The sequence below is a fragment of the Papaver somniferum genome, chromosome 4 (genome assembly GCF_003573695.1).
Source record: "Papaver somniferum cultivar HN1 chromosome 4, ASM357369v1, whole genome shotgun sequence".
NCBI lineage: Eukaryota > Viridiplantae > Streptophyta > Magnoliopsida > Ranunculales > Papaveraceae > Papaver > Papaver somniferum.
The window spans coordinates 92,369,432-92,381,579 of record NC_039361.1 but is presented as its reverse complement, the minus strand read 5'-3'; the positions used below and the strand labels follow the sequence as shown (position 1 = coordinate 92,381,579).

At 36.1% G+C, this 12,148-nt stretch overlaps 1 long non-coding RNA gene across 4 annotated transcripts; it reads left to right on the top strand.

Annotated features, from left to right (window-relative positions):
• The first annotated feature begins 4,972 nt into the window (after positions 1-4,972).
• On the top strand, positions 4,973-8,127 carry LOC113276127. 4 transcript variants are annotated; one of them, XR_003324030.1, is made up of 4 exons: positions 4,973-5,238; positions 5,356-5,438; positions 5,597-6,750; positions 7,508-8,127. It is a non-coding gene; the product is annotated as an uncharacterized LOC113276127 (long non-coding RNA). The 4 variants fall into 4 exon arrangements; XR_003324031.1 differs by having other exon boundaries at positions 7,218-8,127; XR_003324032.1 differs by having other exon boundaries at positions 5,597-7,275.
• Positions 8,128-12,148: the final 4,021 nt, after the last annotated feature.

Sequence of the window (12,148 nt, the reverse complement as noted above, 5' to 3'; positions counted from 1 at the left end):
CAGGGTTTTAGAAAAACCTAAGGTTAAAGGAGAATCAACTCTAGTCGCAACTAGTATCACACAAGAGGTGTGGGGATTAGGTTTCCAAGTTGCTAGAGTTATCCCTTATATAGTCTTAAAATAAGGGTTTGCAATCAATGTTACCTTGGTAACAAAGCATTCAATATTCACTATTAAATGAAAACATGATTAGACTCAAGCTAATATCTTTCAACCATTAGATCGAACTTAGCTTGTTACATACAAACGAAAAGTGACTTCATTTAGATACGAGTAACTGTACCTAAACGTGTACACCTTTGTTGGCTCAACAATAGTTAACCGAAGTTATCCATATGAACACTTTCATATCAATCATATTCATCTTAACCATAACTAGTTCAAATGAATCAAATGAAACTAGTTCTAGAGTTTTTCAATTGTTTATATTCTCATAGAAGTATACAAGACATAATTGAAGCAAAATCGATTTTAATTCACGTGAATCAATACATGAACATTATATCCACGGTTTGAAAAAGATTGCATTCCTTATTATATATATGTATTAGTTCATGAACAAAGAACATAACCTACTCAAGTATGCAAACGGGTACGCATACCTAAGTAGTCGGACTAAGTTTGGATTCACCAGTACGCGAACGGGTACGCATACCACCAAACTCGGTTAAGTCCTAGAACTTGAAACTCACGCTAGTACGCGTGCCGATATGCGTACTTAGTTCCCGGACCTCTACTAAACCAATCAATACGCATACGTGTATGCATACCATGGTTCCCAGACTTGGAATAACTTGTTACAATTAGCATATCAGTACGCATATTGTGCTATATCCAATCATGATTATATGTTCTAAACTCCCATTTCAATCATTGAAACATTCTCGGAAGACGGTAATAGCTGTCTCACACAAACTATTAGCTTCAAAGCAATTTTCAACTGGTCGAATGATCAATACGAAACATTCTGAGTCTACATCAAATGATTGTCTCACAAAAATCATGTAAGATGTTACCAGGTGATTTTCACATGATCATCCTTTGACTTTCGTCAATAATATAAGATGAACTTGGTTAAAGCGAAAGCTTACTAACACATATTTAGAGAAATATGTAAGCGAGTTAAACTCACCTCGAAATATCAAATGTGTATAATCGAAGTCTATACAGCTATTTGACTTTTGTCTCAAATAGGAGATAGAGTAGATAGACTTTTGAGTGATAGATGAGTTAAAGTCTCCACATACCTTTTGTTGATGAAGTTCCACAAGCTTCCCTTAGTAGTTCTTCATCTTCAATCGATGAAGTCCGTGAAGTCTAATGCTCAACTACACTTACTATCCTAATCCGAGACTTAGCTATAGGTAAACTATAAATCAAGACTTATAATTTTGACAACTAAACTTGACAAACAAGCTTGAGATAGCAACGCTTGCCAGTTCGATCGAGCAGTGCTCTAACAATCTCCCCCTTTGTCAATTTTAGTGACAAAACTATCAATACATATGGATTTCAAAATAAATAAACTTTGTAGCTTCTCATCCAAATGCTTGATTTCCTTGGTTCTTCAACATTACTCGAAATCTTCGTCACTTCCAAGTACTCCGGTGATTTTGAACGTGCTCAACTCAGCATCATAGTTGTTGAAGATTTTTAGCTATAACAATGAGAAAACAGTAGCTCTCAATCATTGTTATACAATGTCATAGTGTTATTACACAGCATCAAAGTCCAATTGTATCACAACTTTGACAACAATACTACGTTGATATGTATCACTCCCCCTTAGCCAATACTTCATCTCACATGAAAACCACTCCCCCTTACATAATGATCCATAAACCATATGTATTTGTAGTGTGAACTATACATTAATTCTCCCCCTTTTTGTCAATATAAATTTGCAAAGGTACGAAAACTAGTGGGATCCTAATGAAATTCTCATGGAGACACTTCATGACCAAAAGAAAACATATCAACTTTGTTTAGATGCAATCATATAGTCGAAACTAAATGCATTCATCAAGTAGTTAATAAAGATACAAGAAAAATCCTACAATATTCCACGGCCGCACTCCCCACAAAGATTTGGCAATTAAGCACAAGTTCAATTAAGATCTCTCTCCCATAAAATGTCATTCCCGAAAGAACTACAAGAGCGACCTTACTTTTGCAAGAAAAGATGGATTTCTTTGGACATTAACAAATCACATGAAACATGAATTTGTATCCAGAAAATTCAATTAAATTAACCACAAGAGAACCCATGATTAATTTAATCGGAAATGCTCACATAAGAGAACTTACGGAGCCGCACAGTATTTATACAAAGATGTGGATCAGGGAAAGACGAATACTGCGGAATGTTCAAAGATTCATTCTATGGGACAATCACCGTTCACGGACGCAAACATATAATAGATTAGTCCGGGAGCGAGGCCTTGGGGGTCTTGGGAGGTCTCTTGAATTTGGAAATTAATTTTTGCTGATTTTGAAAATATTTTTTCAAACCGTTTTATTTCACTTAATTATGTTTTAGTTACTCCAATTATGGTATGATTTATTTTCCCATTTTTTGACTGACGAATGGAACTATAACTGCAGCAATTAATTCAATTTATTGTTATTAATTCGTATTGATTTTCTGGCTATAAAATCAATTTTGAAAACAGAAAGAAAACATAAGTTTTTAACACCATTGTTTTCTAAGAATGAAGAGACCAAAAATAATGAGCAAGAATGGAGAGTAGAAGTGATCGATTTCTCATTGTATGCGTGAGAGATCGAAAGAGAGTTTTTCTCGGTTGTTTTGTCCCGAGGGCGTTGTGACGAATAAAGAACTACTTGCACAAAACTCAAGGCAGAGCCAAACATCTTAAAGAAAGCGATCTGGTCGTGACTCACCCGTCATTTTATTTTGTGTTCTAATCTTTTTTTTGCAGGTGTGAAATCGGAAATTGTTACAACATGTTCCTTATCCATCTTGAGGTCCGAATCTCTTCGTCCAGCTCTAACCATTCCCAACAACAACTGGCATACCATGATAACCACAACTCACATTCTCTATCGACAACAAAAAAACCATCGTCCTCATTCCTCCATTACAGACCCAAACAATGTTGCCATTAATGGTAGAGACCATTTAGTTCCTACATATTCTCCCTCATCGCCTTCTTTTCAGTTGTGCTTTCCTGCCATCACCAACGACCACATACTCGGGCTCCATCATCACTACTCAACTGGTTTATTCTCGAGCTCCCATGACATCAACCTCTCATCACCAACGATTCGACAAACCCTTGTTTCCTTATAGAATCGAGCTCGTCTTCAACTTCAATGATAGCAGCCATCATTCATCATGATCAATCACCAACCAAGCTGATCTTTAACTTACTATATACATCGTTTCCATCGAGTCTTCCAACTCTATCTCAACCTTCGCTGCTAACGGAGAATCAATAGAACCCAACAATCATCTTTGTCCACAGTCTCGACAACCCATTATCACCACCATCTTTATCTTATCACCGTGGAAGCAAATAACTCCTTCCCATTAACTCTCATATATTTCCATTTTTCTATCCGACTCAAACCAATAGACCATCAATCATTCACCCATGAAGTGTTCTTCTTGAATTCCATCAAAACATCATCTAACATCACGGCAGCATCACCATCGAAGTATGTATTTTGAATGGGGAAGAAAACAGGGTGCCCATATCAAATGTCGTGGTGCCCTTATCAGCAGTGGCAGCCCTGAGTAATCATCCTGGTGGCTTTGGCACTTCTCATTTTAACTATTAGTTACAGAAAAATGACAAGCTTAACTTCTCGCTTCGTCCATAACTTCTTCATACGATGTCGGATTGAGCTCTTTTTTTCGCTACTGGCTTCGTATTTTCGTCCTCTTCAAGATGATGGGAAGAAATTATTTCAAGTTCTAATTGGTCTTTGGACCTTCTCCATTTGTAGACTCACTTTTATAGCTATTTTCACTTTTTTCGGATGATTCACCTAACAAAAGACATAAACTAGAAAACAATCATAATACAAAGTAATATGCAAGAAATGTAGCTAAAACAAATATGGAATTGACAATCAAAACATGTAAATTAATCACTTATCAAATTCCCCCACACTTAGCTTTTGTTAGTACTCGCGCAAACTACCTACCTAAACTAAATACAACAACTCCCTTTAGTTGAGGTCACGGATACACTTAGCATGTGCAACAATCCTTTAAACCCCTAGGTGTCCCTAATGGACGAGTTATAGTCTCATGAGGGCTTACAAGAGGTATACCTACAAAACCTGCTCCAACTTCAATGCCTTCAAGGATTCCAAACATCCAAAGAGATAGAAAGACATAAGGGTTCTCAACTTATTGTCAAGAAGTAAAAAGTACAAGAGAAAATTAACATGTAATATGCGATTATCGAAGAAAGTGTGATCGGTCAACCTATGCCATAATGAGAGAATGCATTTTTGATCGAATGTTTCGACTTCTGCCTCACCAATAGGGTTTTACAATAGTTGCACACAAAAGATCGCTTTTTTAGTCTCACATATGTGTGCAGGCGGGAATGAAGATAGAAATCTCGCGCATGTTAAATGTAGGAAGAAAACCCTCAGAATTGTTTCTGGAGACCCCACAAGATCGTGGGAAATAAAAATATTTTTCCAACTACACCAAAAATGGGTTTTAGCAACTCAAATTCGCAATGGAAACATAGTTCAGTTGCGAATTACTGTTGCTAAATATTCGCAACAGTCTTCGCTGTTGCTAATTTCGCATCTGCTGTCGCTCAGTTGCCATAGCAACTGTCTTTTTTTTCACGCATACCACTTATGCGTGTGGCAGCAAACACCTGAAAAAAGTTCTCATTTTTTCAATCATGCGAATTTATCGTGTGTCAAGCCACTTCTTATCCTTGGAAAAAATATCAAGTCATTATCCTCACAACCACTCGTCCTCTCTCACTATCTCAGACAGAAGAGAAATAAACATGCCGCCATTGAAATTCTGCGATTCACTCCACAACTACAATCTTGAGCACCATGTCACTAAACTGTCCTACCTTCTTCTTCTTAGATCAGTTCTTCGTAAAACTTGATCTCTTGTTTAATCTCTGCAGCTGAAAACCTAGATCCAGTATTTTTATTTCTAATCTAGGGTTTCAATCATAAAATGAGCAGGAGATTTCTTTGATTGATCTATAAAAGGATGAAAATTGAAAAGTACGGTAACGAATCTCTTTCACTGTTTTTTGGGTTTTTTCCTAAGAGAAATAGAGATAGAGATTTAATTCGTGTATGTTATATGTTAATGATTTATTTTTTCTTTGATTTTGTTAGGTGAGAAGAAAGGAAATCCAGGATTGGGTTTTACTTATTTCAGCTAATTTGATTTGGGGATTTAGGGCAGTTATTTCAAATAGGTAATTATTTTTTCCTTCTTTTTATTCTTTGTTAGTATTTGCTTTATAATAGTGAAGATATTAGGTTTTAGGTTTCCGATTCTTAGGCCTCTTTTGATTCTTTTTGTTAAGAATTCGCTGATGTTTTGGTTTTCGCTTGGTATTATGCTGGTGGGCAGGCACTTGGTTACAGAGATATGGGGTTGAGTTCAAATTCAGAGTCGAGAAGGTTTTGATGGTGTTGAGAACAGATGATGTAGCTGCAATTGGTGACTACTTGATCACTGGTTGAGTTTGCTTCTAAAATTGGGGTTTGAGATGAATTGGTAAGGATGAGGATAGTGTAAAGCTGATATGTTTAAGCAGAGATGAAGCTGGTGATGGTAATTGCAGCTGCAACTACAAATAAGAGAACAAGAAGAAGTGACTTGATCTTGTCACCACAGTCAGTCAAGCCCTGATGCTGGTTGTGTATGTGAAACTGCAGGAATGGAATTGAAATTGCAGCGAAGGTGGTGGTAATTCTGATTTACAGATCTGGTGATTGATGAATTTGAGTTTCTAGTAAAAGTTACAGGGAAGTGGTGATTTGAAGCTCAGGTCTGGTATGTTGAATTGGGTCAGAGAGCTGATGGAAATCTATTACATGGTGAAATGGGTTGTTGAACAGATCCTGTGATGGAGGTCGATGGTGTTTGAGCTCAAGGAAGAGATGGGTTCGCCGGGGTTGATTAATCTGTGTATGAGCAATAAGTGATGCAGGCGGTATGAGGAGATGGAGCTACAGGGAATTTTGTTGTTACTCAAATTGCAGAAGAAGATGTGAAGTGGAGTCTTGATGTGGCTGAGTTTTGAATGGTTTGAGATGGAAGCAAGCAATGGGCATAACTGGTGGCTAGTCATGGTGTTGGGGTTGAGTCCTGGTAAGAATGGGTATGCAGAAATGGCTAGGCAGTGGTGGACCTCAACTGCATCGGCTATGTGCATAAGGGTATGTAGGTGGTAGAAGCTGAAATGTTGTTGCTGCTCTAAGTTTTGATGGAGCTGTTAAACTCAGCAGTGGGTTCCAGGTTTGAGCAGTGGATGCAGCTGAGGTTTGTGAGAAGATGGCTTTGCAGTCATATTGCAGCTACAGCTGTAGTGACTCTGATGTGATGCTGTAGTTAGTTAGCTGAAGACCTGGTGAAATAGATGAGTATTGTACTAAAACCAGGAAGTTTTTGCAAGTCAGTGTTCTTAAAAATTTACGTTATCTCTAATTGTCATCAATTGCACGGTAGAGATAAGTCATGGTGCACCAAGTTTCAGATACTGATTAACGAACCTGTACCAGGTAATCCACTGTAAACCATACACACTTGAAAATATAATTGGCCGACTTTAGGAGGACTTCTACACGATGACAGATGACTTAACTGTTATGTGTCGGTCACAAAGTTTGTCCCAGGAAATAGAAATCATTTTTTTATCTCATAATTGCATGAAATTAAGATGAGATTTGACTGAATCCGTTTAATTGATGAACAATTTCATTTAGATACAATCAGATAAACAGTTCTGTACCAAGATTGTCATACACCGAGTATAATAATGATTCATAAATTCATGGAATTGATGAATTTAATTTTCGTTCTAGGTTATAGTTTATTTGGCCTTATTTGAAGCACTTAACATTTGTATACGATGCTTAGTTTTAGGATTTTAAAGAGGTTTTGACTAGTGTTAAGTGTTAATACAAGGTTTTATAGTAATGAGTCCTCATAATATTATAATTTCACTACCTGGGTTTTGTGTTTGTAGAGGTTGAGTTTAAGAAGTTGAAGGGCAGGTTGAGTTTGGAAGGGAACTGCCTTTGGTGGTAACAAGATTTCTTTGTTAAGTTGGGTTATGTAAATTTTACAATGCAATATAAAAAGATATGCCTTTTGGTCAGAGGTTGTAACAACATTTCATTGTTAAGTTATTTCTGAGTGTTCACCTGATTACTTTTACAACTATGCCCAAATTTAATTTTGCGGGTCTGACATGCTCTGGCAATTGCTTTATTCTACTCTTCACTTACGTGTTGGTTGCGTGTTTTATTGATACAGTACCAGGCGATTCAGTGAAACACTTCATTAGAGTGGACTTACCTGTGCCTGCACTCACCAATCCAAGGCATAACAATGCGATTCAGTGAAACACTTCATTAGAGTGGACTTACCTGTGCCTGCACTTACCAATCCAAGGTATAACAACAGTCTATTTCTTTTCTGTTTTCTGGAAAAGATCTGAGTGTTTCCAACTGATTAGCTGCTAGAAAAGCAATATACCAATGACAAGTCTTTGGCGATGTGGATAATCTCAAAGTGTGAGAGGCCATGACACCGTGTCGAGCTTAACACGTGATGTAGTGTACGATATAGCAGAAGCATACCTAGAAGAAAGGGAACGTCGACACCGTAATCGTTGACGTATTATGGGAATTTAGTCTTGAATATGGCATTTCAGTCTAAGATGGTATGTTTGAGATTTTTAGCTAGGGAATAAAAGAATATGTCGCTACTTATGGCATGAATTCATATTTGATTAGATTTTCAGTATCCGTAGCTTTATTTTCTAGGTTTTGGTTTAGGAGTTTTGAAGCCTATATATAAAGGCTGTCTCGTCTAAATGTAAAGACATTGAATCAGAGATTAATAAAATCACTTCTTATTGAGAAGTTTATAAAGATGTGTTATTTCTATCGTTTCCAGTACTAACATCCTACACCAACACGTCAGGTTTCCATTAAAACTTACTGTTTTATTCATCGACGATGCGCTGTTGAATCTGATTTCTTCAGCAGTAATCACCCATTATGATAATAACATACAGGGAATAGACTTTTCAGTCATTATAAAGATGGCAAGTGTTGTACATATCCCTGCATATAATAACATTTTTGACTGTCTGGTCACTAATAGTTTTGTGGTGTCTGTTTTATGGATACAGTATCAAGGGACTCTGCAAAGCATTTGCATGGGAGTTTATTGATTCTGTCTTAAGGTTGTGTTGTTATTGTTTCCCGCAGGTGCCAATTCAACCTTTTGTTTATTCTGTCCACCAATCAACTCATATTTTTACTGTATGGTTTGATGAAAGAACACAACTATTGCATTTCCTTACATATAACAAATTTTATTTATTTTTTTCTTCGTCGGCCTCCCACTGAAATGGTAAATTTTGTTTAGTATCTCTGCCTACAGATATGTATGTGTAAATTTTCTAAACCTCCATTGAAATGGTACCGCAGGTTCGGTTTCGGTTAAGGGTAGATTACCATACAAGGAGGTGAGTCCACATGATCTGCAATACATGTACAGCAAAAAACCTGCTCCGGTTTAAAGAGGTGGGTACAAATTAAAATTAGATGAACTAATATATCGTTTGTTAGCTACCCTAAATGAGTACCTGTGAGGATTTTATGTTACTAGTTATAGCATAAACTGATCTCCAGATTATAAGCACAAACTAAGTCAGTTTGATATCATAGAACTCGACTAAATTTGCTTTGGTATCTTATGCTAATTCCTCTCACTATAATCTGAAATATAGATGAACGAGAGAAAAAAAAGAGCACAAAACACAGAGAGAACAAGGAGTTGATAAGCACTTAAGTGCTGAAGTTTTACTCCCATATTTGTACTATTTGTCCTTGTCGTATTCTGGTACCCAAGGAAAAGGTTTATGCTTTTAAGTAGTGACTTTATTGATTTATTAATATTTAGTATCAGCATATAGTTGTGTTTTTTTGTTCCTTTTTAAGTAGTGACTTTATTGATTTTCATTGAACTACTCAGTTGAATGCATGTTTAGTTCAGTAGGTTGGGCTTGCAGAACATCCGGATTGCAGAGGAGACCAATGTTCAGGTAACTAAGATGTTTAGTCTTATGTTAATTCTTAATTTTCCTTTCCAGCGAGTTCAATTCTGATGCACTTTTTGTTTGCTGGTAGTAGAGCCCTTTGGTGTTGGGTGTTATTCACATATAAAGTTTCGGTGTAGGTAGTGATAAGCTTTGTTTGATTGTCACACACTGATTATTGCATCATGTTTGGTTGTTTCCAAACTGTCAACTGTTTGTTTTCAGGAATTGGACAAATGGAGCTTTGTTTGATTGAGTCACATATGAAGTGTATGTTTGGACATTCTAGCTTTGCATAGACCATGGCTTAGTGATGCTGAATTGAGGATGCTTGCAGGTTTGGATGGAATGGTGCTGATGTTATGGATAATATAGCTTTTGCTAGAGCTTATAATGTTGATCATCAGTCAAGACTTCTTCTTGAAGCAACTTATTTAATGCGGCAGAGACAAGGTATAGTTACTCTCTTGATCAAGAAGATAAATTTTCATTGCTTTTGTTTGATCTTTATTTATAAGTCTCATAGTACACTAAGTTTAGTTTTCTTCTTCTTTTCGACTTCATTTTTATTACATTGTCATTTTACTTGTGATGGTTGAAATTGGTTGATCGCAGAGAAACAACTTCCATTTTTTGAGGTGTGATAACATAGGACCTACCTTGTCATATACAGTATTCGGTCGACTTCTTCTCGTTCCAGCAAACCTTTGGAGCATACGCATGATCTTTCAGGAGGTTATCTTCTCATCTGAGAGATAATGTATATGCTACAATGGTTTACTGGGATTTAACTATGTCAAAGATAAAGTAAGTGATGTGAAGATAAAGTAAGTGATGTGAAGGAGATTGAAAGACGTGGAATTGAACCAAGTGACGGAGCAAAATTAGTAAGTTATTGACCTCAATATGTGCATATTTTATAACATAGAATCGTGATTGAACTCATTACCATGGTATCATTTCATAACACAGAAATTTAAAAGTGGCATAACTGCGTTTAATCAAAATGCTTATGTTGTCGGATGTCTTGATAGATTGCAAACTAAAGCTACTCTAGATATTGTTTTTGTTTTGTGTCAATAATCAGATATTGTAGTTAAATTTGATCCTGATCGTATGTTGAATATGAATTATTAGATTGAATTGTTGAACCAGGGTAGTTGCAGGTAAGAACTAGTAGTATTGCAGGAAAAATGGGGATTGATTTTGACTAGGTCAATGAAGATTGACTTTTTTTCCTGGTTGAAAACTTCAGCAACAGATAGAAGCTGTTGTTAAATTTTTACCGCTACTTCTGTTGGGTCAGTCTTCGTTGACTTAGTCAATAAATTGCAACAACTAGTAACAAATTCGCAACAGCTAACGGACTGTTGCTAAAATTTTATGTCGCAACAGCTTAAAATTGTTGCGAAAACAGTTGCGACTTGAAATTCGCAACAACTACAATTCCGTTGCGAAAATTCGTGTCTCCCCCTGTCGCAACAGCTGAGTGCTGTTGCGACTCCGATTTGCAGCATCAGCAGCCAGTTGCTAAAGTTCATTTTTGGTGTAGTATGATCTCTAAGAAAGGGAACCAACCACTATGCAAGGATGGGAGTACTCACTCACCTTCACATTCGATCGGCAGTAATGGTAGCACCACTCTCATAACATCCAATAGAAACGTCTTCGACTCGTCTTCTCCATCTTCTTGGTCTTCGTCTTTGGCTTCAACTACTGATGATAAAATCTTGAACTTCGTAGAACTTCGACAATTTGTAACTCTTTTTCACTATTTCTTTGTTGCTTGAAACTTCTTTATAGATTTTTATTCCTCATGGCCTTATTGAACAAATAACAACCTAAATGCATTTTTTTTTGTATTTTCTCTTCTTCTTCTTCTTCTTTAGATTATTATTATTATTATTTAAAAGATAAAAAGATTGCAACTACAATAATAAAAACGAAACCAAAATTAACATGGCCATGAAAAAAGTACTTTACCACAAGAGTTGGTAGTGGTAAAGTATTGATCCTTTGTTAATAATTGATAGTTTCATTTTTTAAATTAACATGGCCATGAAAAAAGTATTTTACCACTAGAATCTTAACAAATTGTATTGGTTTCGTATCATAAACTTCAATAATTCTCATCTTTTATTTTTCTTCGCGCTTGTAAATAAGTCTTCAACTTGGATATAAAATTCTGCTCAATGTATTGTAAGTCTTTAACAAGTATATAGAAATCTGCTCTTTGTATGTTGCTTTACTTGGATATTAAATTTGCCCTTCCTTGTATTGTTGCTTGTAAACCATAAACGTTTTCAACTTTCCCTGTAGATTTTGATCTCGCTCCCTTGCTGATGATGATATGTTTCTATGGACCTGTTGTTGGCGAGAGGGAGAATGGTGCTAACTGCAAATCAAAATACAAGAAGGTGTTTATATCTATGGACGTCACCCTCATGATTGACAAAATTAGCACTCAAGAGATCAAATAGTGCTGAAAATGGTGCGAGGTTTGGTAGCTCACCATTCTACCTGGAAATAAAAGTTTGGTGACACAGACTCTAAAAAGCTTTAATCAGCTACAAAGAATTGAAGGTTTGGTGCCTCACTTGATGTAAAAATAGGTAGTCTCCACTAAGGTTGATCAACTCTATAATAATGCATTTCCTTCTCCACTTAATTCGCCAACGACATGGTTAAGTTGAGGTTTTTTTTTTTTTTGATAAGTCAAAAAATTATATTAAGAAATAGCAATATTTACAAACAAGTTTACAAGAAAAGAGGTTATAGAAACCCCAAAAACTTATAAACTATTTGAATCTGAAATAAGAAACATTTAGAAATTCAATTGAAAGTAA